At 46.7% G+C, this 14,961-nt stretch overlaps 1 long non-coding RNA gene across 1 annotated transcript; it reads right to left on the bottom strand.

Moving 5' to 3' along the window:
- Positions 1 to 54: 54 nt before the first annotated feature.
- On the bottom strand, positions 55 to 675 carry LOC122170946. The gene is made up of 3 exons (XR_006171888.1): positions 603 to 675; positions 421 to 507; positions 55 to 166 (listed from the first exon to the last, which is right to left on the bottom strand). It is a non-coding gene; the product is annotated as an uncharacterized LOC122170946 (long non-coding RNA).
- Between the last annotated feature and the right edge of the window lie 14,286 nt (positions 676 to 14,961).

The raw sequence follows: 14,961 nt of genomic DNA, 5'->3' as shown, positions 1-14,961 counted from the left end.
TGCAGGTCCTCCGTGGCTTGGCTGCTGCTGACAGCCCTTACCTGTGCTCTCTGAAGTGCTGGCTGATGCATTCCCCGTCTGCGGCACAGGTCAGATGGAAGCTGCGTGCACAGCCGCTCTCTGCGCATGTGATGGCAGCCCCCCTCTCGCTGCAAACACAGCATTGCTGGAAAGAGCAGAGCAGCCCTGTCAGCAGCAGGCTCGGCTTCCACGGCCGGCCCCACACCTCTGGCAGGGGACAGGACACGGGCATTGCTGGGCTACCCTCTACAAAGCAGCCTGGGAGACAGGGCTGATCTCCTATGGGCAGGACTTTTCCTGGGGGCGGTTGGAAGGGCTGTGATTGCTTTCCTTGGGTCCAGACTAAGCTGGTGTGAGCCCTTCCTGGCACAAATCTGCCTGCTCCATACAGGTCCTCACCTGCTTGTTAGCCTGCTTGACCTTGTGTGTGATGGCAGCAACCGGCAGGCCCCCAGTTCTTGGTTCGGAAGTGATGTTGGCAAACATCTGTAGGAGAGAAAAGAAGAGCGGGATCTCATTAGGACAGAAAGAAAGGGAGCATCGCCGGCGGGAATCTGGAAGGAGCCCGTGGGGGAACTCACCAAGCAGAACTCGTGGACACAAAGGCCGATCGCAAAAAGCGTGTGCCCGCAGATGTCCAGGTCGACATCTGCCTGGCCACACAGCACACACACTGCAGAGGAGAGAGCAAATGTGAGCAGCGGTGAGCACTTGGCAGGGCCAGGTGTCCCTGAGGGCCGTACCCAGGGTCCCGCTCTGTGCCTGCCGTGCTGGCTGGAGGCGGTGGAGGGGAAGGGGCCACGGCAGGCCCAAGGCAGCCGCGGCCCAAGCCGGGCCCCCTTGCCAAGGAGCAGAGGGGCCCTGCCCCATGCCTGTGTGGGAGCTCCTGCCTGCCCCTTCCTCCCCTCTCAGCTCTCAGCCGCAGGCCAGCGTCGGGAGCTGTGTACAGGGATGCTGTGCTCTCACCTGGCTCCTCCGTGCAGGAGGCCTTCCACTTCCCATTGGACGTCATTGTGCTTTGATAGCGAGCACTACGAGAGTCCCTGCTCTCTCTGCGCCTCACCAGACCGCACTGATGCTTGACCTGAGCCCAGCAGCCTTTGCTCTGCTCCAAGCTTCATGTGTCGCAATGGCTGCTCTATGACACCCACTGTGGGCACCGGCCCTCGAGCAAGAGGGTGGCAGCCCTTGCAGGCAGCACAGAGTGAGGACCTGGTGCTGCCACGCTGCAGAGAGGAAGGACGGCTTCCCTCAACCTGCTGGCGCCGCTCCTCGTGGCAGATGCTGGAGTGCAGCTGTCCCTTGGGCGCACTTGCAGCCCTGGTGCCACGCTAGCACTTCAGATCTGAGTCTGGACTAGGTTTCTGGAGGGTCTAGTAAAGATTGCAAGTTAACAGTATATTTGGTGTCTAGTGTGTGTGGTGAATGACTTTTTACAAGGTCTGATAGGGACAGGACATGGGTTGATGTAGTTTTAATCTAGGAGATTTGATTAAGTCTTAGGGGGAATTCTGTAGTCCGAGATTGGTGAGACACAGCTGGCACAGGCTGCCCAGCGAAGCTGTGGATGCCCCATCCTTGGAGAAGTTCGAGGCCAGGCTGGATGGGGCCCTCATCTCCCAGGCAAGAGGGTAACAGCTCCACAGCTTCTCTGAGCAACCTATTCCAGTGCATCACTGCCCTCCGATTCAAGAATTCCCTCCCAACGTCCAATCTCTATATATCTTCCCTCTTTGTTCAGTATTATGCATCACCTCAAAGCACAGCTAATTGCCTCAGGTTTCCCTTGACACCTTTCCACTTGCGTGGGCAACGCAGCAGATCTTCTTTGAAAGGATACTTTCTCTTCATGGCTGAGAAGGAAAGAATCACTTCCACACTATGAAAGCAGATAGCCCTTTTCCAATTGATTTTTCAATCACAGAATCACAGAATGGCCAGGGTTGGAAGGGATCTCAAGGATCACAAAGCTCCAACCCTGCTGCCACATGCAGGGCCACCAACCTCCACATTTAGACCTAGACCAGGCTGTCCAGAGCCCCATCCAACCTGGCCTTGAACATCTCCAGGGATGAATGGGGCATCCACAGCCTCTCTGGGCAGCTGTTCCAGCACCTCACCACTCCTTCTGTAAAGAATTTTGTCCTGACATCCAACCTAAATCTTCCTTCCCTCAACTTTAAACCATTTCCCCTTGTCCTGCAGTTATCAACCCTTCCAAAGAGTTGGTTCCCCTCCTGTTTGTAGGCTCCCTTGGGGTACTGAAAGGCTACAGCGAGGTCACCCCGCAGCCTTCTTTTCTCCAGGCTGAACGAGCCCAGCTCCTTCAGCCTGTCTTCGTAGCGGAGGTGTAGCTCAGCGGCTCTGAGCATCTGATGGAGCTGTGGGTGTCCCTGCTCACTGCAGGGGAGTTGATCTGATTATTTTAAGTGTTCCTTCCGAATCCAACAATTTGATTCTAGGATTTCTGGCCCCTTGGACAGAGCCATGACTGTTTTGCGCCATTGGTCTTCCTGACCTTACCCAGCATCCTTGTATGCCTATACACCAGCTGCATCCATCTCAGGCTGGGACTGACTTCATTTTCCTTCACACATCTAAATGCAAATGTCTACATGTGATAGAGTCACTCTCAGCTCCATTTTTTTTAGTCATAAAAGACAAATGTCCACTGTTAAAGTGGTTCTGTAACCCATTTTAGATGTCAGCCTTAGGGTAAAACAGATGACATATTGCGCCTCTAAAACAAGATGAGGTGACTCCTCGCTGACTTGCCTTGCATGTGCCATTTGTGAGGGACTGACATACAGCCTGCTAAAAGTTCACTGAGCTTCATGTGCCTAATCAGCAAAATGGCTTTTCCCCAAGCATTTCAGAAAGGAGATGAAAGAGGAGTTTAACATTACTGTTAACCCCAGATGCACAAGAGAGCATATTGGTTTCTTTGGCAGGTCACCTTAGAATCATAGAATCCTTAAAGCTGAAAGGAACCTCTGAGGGCCATCTATTCCTTGCAATTGATAGGGAAAATTTTCCAATGCCTTGTGCCAAGAGAGCAGTTTAAGCCTTTGGTGTGCAGCTACCTAGGAGTCCATGGCTCCTCTAAAGGCCTGGAAGTTGTGACATCTACCCCAGACACGTCAGCTGTTATACAAGAGTTTGTAGCCCCAGGGGGGAGTTTGGCAGCTCCAGGCTGAAAATCACTGTCAGAAGTTATGTTCTCATCTGGACCATCCTACACCTGTTCTGATATCCAACGCTGTTCTTCATCATCAAGGTTGGATGGGGCTGTGAGCAACATGGTCTAGAGGGAGGTATCCCTGCCTATAGCAGGGGGGTTGGGAATAAATGATCTTCAAGGTCCCTTCCAACCCAAAGCATTCTATGATTCTATGATCATGATTCAGACATGGATAGAGGTGTGGATTCTTGCTATCTTGCTGTCACTGTTTCTACATGCCCTCAGCACAATGACTTGTTCTGGCTCTGAGACCCTGATGGAGCTGTTGTTGTCCCTGTTCATTGCAGGGCAGTTGGACAAGATGGCCTTCCAAGGTCCTTTCCAACTCAAAACTGTTCTATGATTCTATGATATTGGAGAATCGTGTTTGGGGTGGTGTTCTCTCTTTGCCTGTGTGCCCCATGCCTCTGGATGATTCTGACAGGTCCCTTGGGCAATCTTTAACCTGTGTGTTCATACACAGGAGCCAGGTGGCACCACCGTGACCACCTGACTCTGGCCCTTCCTCCTCTCTGCACCACTGCTCCCACAAAAGGAGCTGTATTCAGCCCTTAACGGATGCGGAACGTGTTGGTGTGGAGGCTGTTCCATTCATCACGGGTCTCCCTTCTCTATTCATTGTATGTTGGATACAATGAATCAATGTTAATGAGGCAATTTTGGTCATTTCCACTTTGTATGCACAATAATTATTTTTCAACCCTGCAAAATAGTTCCTAATTAAACTGATGGATTTCAGCAAGGTTTCGCAAGACTAAACCTCTTCCTCTATTATAGGGGAAGCGTGGCCTGTGAACTCCATTGTGACTGAACTCCGCAAGGCACAACAAGGTTTTCAGATGCCTTCCCTTGGTGGATTTTAATAGGCTGAACAAATTGGAACCTTTGGTGAAATCAAAGATAAAGAAAGAGGTGACACGTCTCTTTCTCGTGGAGGAAAAAAAAAAAAAAAAAAAGCAAAATAATTCCTTTAAATGCCCGAGGACAATGTGATATCAAATGTGCAGGATGAATCTCATTACTTTGTTCAAAGTCAGGAATGCCTGCCCATGAAAATGCAGGAAGGAAACTAAGGGAGGGCTGACATTTCAGCGTATTGCCTGCTGCTCTGTAAACAGCCCTGATCCAAAGGAATCATCTGAATGCAGCATCTCCGAGCCTTTGTGCCACATGGAAGTGTTATTTCTTCTCAATGAGAACTTCTGAACCAAATGGAGGTCAAGAGCCTATTACTACCAGCCTAAAAGCATAAGCAGTGCTCTTAGAGGAGCCTGGAGGAGCAGATGCTTTAAAGTTAAATGGTCTCACTGTCGAACAAGAAGTGCTGTCCTTGAAGCAAGCTGTTACAGCTGCTTAGGACATTGGTGCTAGTTCCATGAATAGATTACAACAATTCAGCTGAGCCACAGCTATTGCTTGGTGCACACTCATAGCCATGCAAAAGCAGTATTCTGGTCTGAGCTTAGCTCGTGACCAAGAGGATGAGCCTAAAAGAAAGTGCCTCTCATTATCTGCAGGATGGAAAGTGCACAAAGGCAGCTGATGGGCACTGTCTCAAGACAGAGTAATGTGACCTTGTGTGTGTGTCTTCAGGCATGAGGAACGTGAGATCAGCAGGCTGCACGTTTTTGGGGAGGCGAAACAAAAGCAAAGTGGGTGTCTAAGGTCCTGTGTAGGTGCTTCTAGTCAGTGTGCTCTGAGCCCAAAATCTTTTGTAGAAGACCAATGCAAGCCCAAAGCCAACAGCAAATGGGGGTCACTTTTAACATCACATGGGAGCTCCTCCCTTCATGCCCCAGAGTATTTGCCTTAGAATTAGAGAATCACAGAGTCCTTAAGGTTGTCACGACCACTAAGATCATCCAATCTGACTATCAGCCCATCACCACCGTATCACTAAACCATGTCACTCGTTGTGACATCTGCCCTTTTCTTGAAACATCCAGGGACAGTGACTCCATCACTTCCCTGGGCAGCCTGTACCAATTCCTCATCACTTTGTATGAGAGTAAATGCTTCCAAACATCCAACCTGAACATTCCCCAGTGCAACTTGGGGCCGTTCCCTCTTGAACCATTGGGAAATACTTTGTGCAAGCACTGAGAATCGAGGAACGCAAAGCTGAAATGTACAGCACTCAGTCAATGGCATTGATAAGGATATAAAGCAGCTGTTTGCCCCGAAGACACCTTTGGAACAGATGAAGACATAAAACACAGGTATGGTGCTAGGATGGGGGGGTAAGTGAAACTCTTATACTTGCAAAGCAGTGCCTATTACAGACCACTGCTGCCTCCCAATTAGCCCATCTGCAGGGACTGTGCCCTGTACCCTTACTTCTCTATGTCCCAGCATTTTACTCTCCACCTTTCACCCTGATTTTACTTTTTCTCCTTCATATTTGTTACCAAAGACAAAACAGAGAGAGCGACAACTGAAACTTTAAAAGGCGTTACTGCAAAAAATATTGCCTAGAGCAGCAAGTACATCACTTTGGATATGGAGCATTGATTTCTTTTTATTACCCTACTTATTAGCTACTCAGGATTTGCTCTTAAGGAAAAAAAAAAAAATTAAAAAAAAATCAAAATGAACCCAGAGGAACTGTGAGAGATAACAGGAAGGATGATTTCTCGAGTTATTTATCATCATGAAATGCTTGTAGCTCCAGATCTCAGGTAGGGAAAGAGTTCCCTGTGTTCCTTTCCAGTAATTAAAAGAAAAAAAAAAAAAAAAAGGAAACCTGGCAGTTTACCAGACATTCTTTGCACACAGATTTAATATCTTTTTATCTTCCAGAGATAATACCTGAGTTGGAGGAATCAGATCAGAACATGAATGCCTTTGTTGTAATTCCAACTCGAAGGAATATTTTTTGCTGTAATAAAACCTATCAGTATTAAGTGGCCTTGATTTTCCATTGCAGTATTGTGGCTTTGTGCCTGAGCAGCATCACAGAGCTGAATCTTTGGCTGGTTGGTTTACCTGTAAGGTAAAAGCTAAGGGTACTGATTAATTTGAGATTCCATTGCTCTGATTAAACAAAGTCTCTGACCCAAGTTACCTTGACATGCAATGGCAGAGTATCAGCATTAGCATCAAATTGCCTAGCCCTAGGGATGCAGGGAAAGATAATTAGCAAAACAAACAATGCAAAGATACTGGAGGTTAAAAAACAAAAAACAAAACACCTGGAAAAGGAAGGGCATTTCATAGGAACAGAGATTTGGGGAGGAAAATGAAAGTCTGTGTGTTTTCTAGAAAAGATGATGTTGATCATTCTTAGATTGGAGTCCTTACATAGCAAATGCAGCAACCCTGAACCTCCTGGCTGAGACAACACCCAGTGAACAGTTCTCCCTGGGAGAAACAAAGCACCCCTTGCCTCCCTCCTACATTCTTCCCTTTGATTGCTTGTTTACCTGCTTTCATATCAAAGACAGCTTAGCTTTCTTTCATCTCAGCTATCGCTATCACTGAGAAACAAACTTCAAATCAGCCTTCTTAGGAGCTGGCTTCTCAGGAGCCCTTCCTCAGTAACAGGTTTTACGTGTTTTTTACATGTCTTGAACAGGGTCTGTTGTGATAGGACAAGGAGAAATGGTTTCAAACTAATAGAGGGGAGATTTAGATTGGATAGAAGGAAGAAGTTGCTTATGATCGGGGTGGTGAGGCACTGGCACGGGTTGTACAGAGAGGTGGTGGATGCCCCATCCCTGGAGACACTCAGGTCAGGCTGGAGGGGCTCTGATGGAGTTGTGGTGCCCCTGTGCATTGCAAGGGAGTTGGATTAGATAGCCTTTAATGGTCCCTTCCAACTCAAAGTACTCTACGATTTTTAAAATATCTTTCAGAAATATCAAACTAATTTGATATTTCAGAAGTGTCAAACACTAATTGCTGTGCGTTGTCTTGCAAACTATCCTGCACCCTCTCAGACTGGTTAAAATATTTCGTTGTTTTATACTCAGGAGTTACAAAATTGTTGCTGTAGTCAAATGACGTTGACTTTCATCCCTGAAAGATTCCTGAAGCTCTCACCTTACCACAACAGCCTACATGAGCTCAAGGAACCACCACCCACCCACCCACCAGTGGTCCAGCTGGAGGAGGCCCCAGGGTGGGTTGTTTGCGTCTGGATGAGATCAGCTCTTGCTTAAGCACATGCAACCAAGATTCCAAGACCAAATTTCTCTAAGATTCCACCCCCAATGAATGCAGAAGTCCCCAGACTGATCTCCATGGACTTTGACTTGCACACTAGTGATCAGTAATGACAGAGCAGGTGAAGCATTTGCCCTGCAACTCACACCTGTTAAATTAATCCCGGTGAGAAGAGCACTAATTAACTGCTTATGATTTTGTCAGTGCATTCAGATTTTTTATTGGAGAGAACTGCTGTGCTGGTGTGGAGGATCCCGAGCAATTTATGGGTGTTCTGTATTGTGACTCCCAAGAAAATTATTTTGTAAGTATTTATATTAAAAATAAAACATCTTAGGAGACTTGGTGAGCACCGAGTTCAATATAATCCAGCATTATGCCCTGGCTGCTAAGAAGACTAACACTATTCTTAATTGCACTAGGCTATCACCAGTGAGTCAGAAGAGGCAATTCTTCCTCTTTGCTTAGCATTGGTGAGTCTGCACCTGGGATGTCATTCCCAGTTCTGGGCTCCAAGTACAAGGGAGGCCTGGAAATACTGTAAAGACTAGTATAAAGCGTAGCTTTGTGTTTTGTTCCGTATCAATATAGCTGTCTCTGAAAGGCTCCACCAGTGGAACTGAATGATAGCTGGAGGAGATTTCTAGAAGAGAACTGGTGATGTTTTTGCATAGAAACCCATTTTTCCTGTTGTTTGTGTCTGCCCTGACTGATGTTTTCCCAGCTAGAGTGTGTGGCAGTGGGCAACATCCTCAACCTATGGGACAAGGAAAGTCCAGACCCACCCATGAGCATGACCTGGTTTGCCATGTCTTCCCTTTCACCCGCACCTTCAGAGTACTGAGCATTGTGTCTGCCTCTCAGTGAGTTTTGAGTCCCACATGAGGATTTGGCCCTGGTGCAATGATCATTGTCAGCTACAGTTAACAGAGGTCATCTCATCCGTGCCAAGGCTGGTCAGCCAAGCACAGCAGTGTGACAAGCTTTAATTAGCTCTGCAATGATTTCCTGCCTGGGGAGAGTTGTTTGGTGGCTTACTTGATGCATGTAGCATAAGTGGTTGTGTTGTCATCATGTGCTTGGGGGCAACTCCCAAGTGCTCACTGCTAACGAGAGCAGAAAGGATTTGTCTGAAGCAAATTAAGATGGCGTTTTGGAATTGCTTTCCTTCAAACACATGATTCTATGCTGTTCCCTTTCTCAGTTGTGTTTGCTTTCACTTTCACAGTGCTCTTCTGATGTATGGACTATCACAGCTTTGTGCACCCTATCTTTGCCCATTTCTCTCACACGCACGTGGTCTTCAGTATTTCACTGCTAGCAGAAACCATCAGTTCATCTCCCTCACACATTTGCACTTGTTCTGTCTCTCTCAGGACGAAGTCTGCTAGGAAAAGTGCTAACAGACAAGTGAGTTAATGAGAAATGAACTCCCTTTTAATTAATTCTCCTTGTGCAGGAGTCTGATAGGGAGGCAGGCTGTGGTGACTAGCTGGTTACGTTGAGAGGTCAGCACAGCGTGTAGTCAATGGAGAGGCACAGGACCATCAGACAAACCCACAGAATACATTCTGCAATCAGTTGCAATTGTGCTGGCAGTCTATTAAATAACTTTGGACCACATCCCAGGTTCAGCAAAGGTATTCTTTAGGGTAAGTCCAACCCAAAACAGGAAGGAAACTGGACAGTGTGAATGAGCCGGTTCTAGACTTGCAGTTCAGTGGGTAGTATTTAGTTGAAGCACATTTTTGCCCAGGAATTATAGAATCATAGAATCATATAATGACCTGGGTCGAAAATGACCACAATGATCATCTAGTTTCAACCCCCCTGCTGTGTGCAGGGTCACCAACCACTAAACAGGCTGCCCAGAGCCACATCCAGCCTGGCTTTGAATGCCCCAGGGATGACCCAAGAAGCAATGGATGGAGGCATATGAGGTAGGAATACACAGGAACAGAGGTGAATAACTGTTTGAGAATGTTAGAAGTGAGAAGACTGCAAGAAAGGAGGTAGAGATGGGATTGTGGAGGTCACTAGGATGATCTTTTATGCCCACAGAGCAATTCATATCACTCTGAGGCAGGCATTTACAGACAAGATGTATTATCCAAACATCAACTTTACGGGGGACTGAGATACTCACGTGGGACTGGCAGATGCAGTCACCGAATCAGATTACCGTGAGCTGGAAGGAACCCACAAGGATCATTGAGGCCAACCCCAGGCCCCACACAGCACCACCCAAACCCGACAGGTTGAGGTGACTCCCTGCCCACATGGCATGGAGAATCCAGGAGCCTTGAGACTCTGGTTCTTGCTTGAGCCTCTGCTCTTGCGCTTCAACTGATCACACAGCTGTTGCCTCCTCTTTCTTCTTTGGACTCAGCAGAAGTCGTATTTTGGACAAATCTTGGGGGACAATTTTACCGGGTCTTCACTGAGCAGTTTAGTATTTCGGCATCTAACAGCAGTGGTCTTCCCTGAGGAAGGCCTCTTACCTTTGTTTGGCATGAATGAAAGGGAAGGGGAAAGCTGGCACACTTATGTTCCCACTGATCCAGATCCTTCCTGCATCCCATCTGTGGAATGGCAGCTCCTTATCAAACCCTGATCTCATTCACAAGCTTAGATGGCTTAGTTTTGTTTAACCTTTCCTTAGCAGTTCTTAACAGACTTCCTGTAGGATTTATTTAGAGCCACCAGTGGTTTCCACTGGGATGTTGCCAGGCAGGGAATTACTTTTGTTTAGATGGAGATATGAGGGGTTAATGTGGCCATCACCAATTAAGTCAAAGCTCAAATCTTGGCCTGGCTGCCCATAACATCTGGCTGTAATGGACTGGACTGGAATTTTCTTTGGAAATTCTTTGTGGCAAAAACAGGGCAACTTGGGGGAAAACGGCAGAAAAGCAAAGATCTATCTGTTCTCATGCACCTTTAACAGCAGACTTTCTGATATCTCAAGGGCATCTGGCACTCCAGTTTGTAAGTGACCATGCCCTATATATTTCTTATAGCAAGTGTTACTTCCATCAGAACTTCATCCTGCTGCCTGACTGTTGTAACTCACTTGTCTGGATAATACTGTAATGAATAGGTGACGGATGATGCTGAAGTCTGTCTCTTTTGTCAGGTGATCTGTCAAAGAACAAAACTTTGCTCTGACAAGCTGTCAAATGGCTCTTCTGCAGAAGAATCTCAGTCCTAACCATTAAAACACGAGGCTGACAGCATGTACCCATCGTGTCAGTTTTTGAAGGAGACAGTCATACAGTGAGACTCTGAACAGCTTCATTTTAGTCCCTAATGACCTCACACCTTTGTTGGCTATCAACAAAATGAGAAATAAGGGAAATAATTGGCTTGTTAATATCTTTATTTCCATTCCCATCTTTTCCAACTGCTGTTGTCCCACAAGGGAAAACCAGGTAGAGCTGCAAAAGGTCTGAAATGAAATGGAATCAGAAGGAAAATGGAAACAATATCTCTTTACACTTGCTTGGGAAGTTTGAGTGCTAAGAGCAGAGATGGAAAACACTGCTTGTCTGAACAGGAACTTGTTCCACTTCTCCCTGTGCTCAGAGGTAAGTTGGTCACCATGGCCTTTCTGAATAGCCAGCAGAGGGAAATAAGCACTTCTGCATTGTGATTCATCTTGCCTCCCTTGCATCTTCACTCCTGGGTGAGCTGAACTATGCACAGATAGTCTGGGCTACTAAGTTTGAAAGGGGATGTTGGCAATTGATAAAAAACAACACTACCTTCTGCCCCTATGTTTTGTCCAGAGCAGTTCTGTCTCTGGTTTTGACTCAATGTGCTCATCTGTTTCACAGTTTAAAGACCCCTCAGTAGTCCCAGAGTGCTGTCTTTCTAAACAAAGCAGGGCTTTGGAGAGACTGGAGTGTCTCTGGAGAGACTCATTGGCTTATGGCTATAATTCTGGATGGAAAAAACTCAGAGCCCAACCTCCCCTCCAGCATGGAGTGAGTATTCAAAATCCATCCAACCTAACCTATCCAAAAAGGAAAAGCCAAGGAGAACAAACACTTAGGAGGTAGGAAATGAGTGCTCATAACAAATACCCCACTCCCTGCGAAGCTATTAATGGTGCCACTCTTCTGCAACACCACCGTTTGCTCGGGTTGCACTAGGCAATCCTTCATCATTTCCCTCCTCTGGCCCAAGGAGAATAATGCAGCCTCCAAGGTCAATGCAATTACTTGCTCCTTCTCATTAAAGAAATTGCCAAAGTACCCACTTAAAGTCGCTAGTCTCCCCACCCCTTTCATTGCCAATGATTTATGAGGAGGTTATTTATTCCCTCCTCTTTTCTCCTGAACACCTTTCTAATTAGAAGCGGCACATTGCAGCTCCTCATTCTCCAGGGTGAAATCCTATTTACTGCCAAGGGGAGAGTATGGCAAGCAGGCAAATATAGTGGGTGGCTATTTGTTTCAATGGAATAAAATCCATTTTATGGCTGGTATCGGAGAAACAGCTCCATCCACAAATCCTCTGCTTGCAGCACGTGGGACAGAGCAAACAAACAGCCATGCAGTGAAGGTCTTAATAGACACTGGTTCAACTCTTCGCCGTGTAGGTGAGAGGATGACAAGAGTGAGCTCCTGAAAGTCTTGGTTTTCCACTCATTAAAAAGGCAATCATTCCAGCCCATTAAAACTGCTTGGAGTGGAGTGACTGTTTTCCTGGTTGTGAGGCTGTATGACTTCCTAGCATTGCAAAAACAGCAATCACACTTGGACTCTGACTGCTTCTACCCAGCAAAACACTCGTATTTGTCCAGGCTGTGGCGAACACACTGCGTTTGAATTGGAATTTGAAAATGTCAGCCCTGCATGATGATGCTGGGAGCTGCCAGAAATGACAATGGCTTTTTGTTGCAAGTGTTTGGAAACTACGGCTAACGTTGCAATGGAGCAATTAACTGTGATTTTTTCAACCAGTTGTAATGCTTTTCCTAAGGTCACGACTATACGCTGTCCCAGAACAGCTGCCAGCACTCTGTAGCCATGTTATTAATTAAAATCTAACACAGTGTACACCTTGCTACTGCATGTCAGCCCTCTGCTAACTGAGCCACACAGCCACCTGGATCCCTTTGTGAGCAATCCCAGGAAAATCCTATGGGGAGGGGAATGAAGAAGCATCTGCTGGGTCCCATGGATCTTGCCTGGCATTACAATAGCAATGTAACCATCTGAAGAGCTGCACATGCAGCTGATCAGCTTAATTTGCAAAGCAATTTCCAAGCTGTTAGCAGTGTGTGCAGGTGATGGAAGAATGAACAGTGAACTTCATGATTTAGGGGACAGTGCTGTCCCCGAGCCATTGCAGGCACGTGCAGGATGAATGTGACTGTAATGAAAGGGAAGAGGTGCATGAAAAGTGTCTGCGCAGAAAATTGGGATAGAAGCAGCTCATTTCTGGTCTTGTGCCAGTTTTGAGCTCCTGTTCCATGGATATGAAAGGAGCAATTCCTGAGAGCTTCCTCACTGTTACCACATAGGATCTCGTGGTGTAAGTACAGCCGTCAGAATGAGTTCTTTTAAATTTAAAAGAGTTAATTAAAATTAAAAGAACTGCGTCTCTCCACTTGATCTCAGCAGCCTGGCTTAGAAACCCAAGCCCTGCTATTTCCTCTGAGTGTCTTTTATCTCCCTGCAGATGAAGTCTGCTTTAATGCACTCACTGTGCAGAACCTTTCCATCTCAGGCCCTTATAATTACAAGATTGTACTAACAGAGTATCTACTGGCAGCGAATAGGCAAAAAACTTATTCCTGATTCTGCCTGATGTTGTGGGAGGTGTTCTGGGTTCAACACGATCCCTGTCCTTTGCATTGTGCCTCATTTTCCCTATCAATAAAAGGAAGATAATGATACCACCTTTGGGGAACAAAGCACTTTGCTTTTGTGGACTCGTTGGGTGTGCTGGGCTTCACAGCCCCCTTGAACAAAACTTCACTTGGGTCTTTTCCTGCATCAGAAACAAAACTTCTATGGCCAGAAGTAGATGGTTGTTGACTTTCTGAGGAGTTTATTTCTGCAAACACAGAAGGACCCTCAAATGGAGTCTGTGATTGCCTCCTGAGTCTCCACTGCAGCCCAGACCCCATACTTTGCCCTTTCTCCATAGAATCATTAAAGTTGAAAAAGACCACTACCACCGTCAAGTCCAACCCCAGCCCACCCCACCATCCCCACTGACCACGTCCCTCAGTGCCACATCTCCATGGTTCTTGAACACCTCCAGGGACAGCGGCTCCACCACCTCCCTGGGCAGCTGTACCACTGTATGACCACTCTTTCTGGGAAGAAATTTTTCCTAATATCCTTCCCTAGTGCAATTTGAGGCTGTTACCTCTCATCTCAGGGCTGGTTCTCCCATGTCTCCAGCATGGAGCCTCTTTACCTCATCCCAGCTCACTGTGAGTGCTAATAGCATCTGGCTTTTTGTTTGGGGAAATTTAGCTATTTCTACATGGAGAAGGATGTGCCTTGTAAGGCAGAGGACATCAAACCCCAGTGATGTGTTGACATTCCCTCCATCACCACCCAGTATGTTGGGACAAAGGTTGTTCTCCCTGGACTCATTTGTGCAGCATGATAAATTCCCTGAAGCCATGGTCTTCCAGCTATGGACTCAGCTGAGGTCAGAGTGTTTGTCCCCATTGCACGTCCTTGCTGGAGTGCATGCTGTGCTGGCCTGCCCCAGCCTCATGGCAGACAGCAATCAGTCTGGATTAGAGTTCCCCGGAGCCACAAGGAGTGTTTAGATGCACAGGCATGCTTGTTTGACACTGCCTCAGCTCCGTGCTAATTAAATCCAAAGGGTAATCATTATTTCATTGAGTTTCCTCTAGCACTGTAATCCTATCTCGGTTGTTGCTGAAAGCTCCGAACGAAGAGGCAGGTACAGGGCCAGTGCCTTAGGCTGATTTTCTTTGTCCTTTTCTTCTTTTTCTTCTCTTTTCCTTATCCTCTCCTCTCCCCCTCCTCTTCCCCTCCCCTTTCCCCTTCCTTCCTATAGGTCACCTGGCAATAGCTCCAGCCCATGGGAGTCAGGATCCATGCAACATTATGCAGGAGAGGACTAAAAGTATCCCACTCCCATTAGGAGAAGGGACCTGAGATAGTAGAAGGGCAGATGGAAACCCAGCATGTCCTAATTCCTGCAAATGTATTCCTGCAGAGTGAGAATTCACCAGGACTATTCCATCTTCTCTCTCCTCCTGCCTGCATGGGGATGTATGGGGAACAGGGGCCCCTGTATCTGGGCTCTTTGAGAAACCTGAGCAGAAATTGGATTTTTTGGTTCAGTGACCAAAATCAAGAAGATTATTAAAAACACAGTCAGTTCTTTTTGAAGCAAATGGGGTCTTCCAAGGGGTTTTCAGAAAATTAATTAAAAAAAACCTCCAAATAGCAAATCTAAAAAAAATCCCTAAAGTGAGTTCATTGTGGCTTAAAGCTCAGTCTTCCCTTTCTGACCACAGTTTGTTTTAATTCTGG

The sequence above is a fragment of the Centrocercus urophasianus genome, unplaced genomic scaffold (assembly GCF_019232065.1).
Source record: "Centrocercus urophasianus isolate 14NV4802_14NV808 unplaced genomic scaffold, USGS_Curo_1.0 seq_74, whole genome shotgun sequence".
NCBI lineage: Eukaryota > Metazoa > Chordata > Aves > Galliformes > Phasianidae > Centrocercus > Centrocercus urophasianus.
The sequence above is the reverse complement of the archived record's forward strand: the minus strand, read 5'-3'. Positions and strand labels throughout refer to the sequence as shown.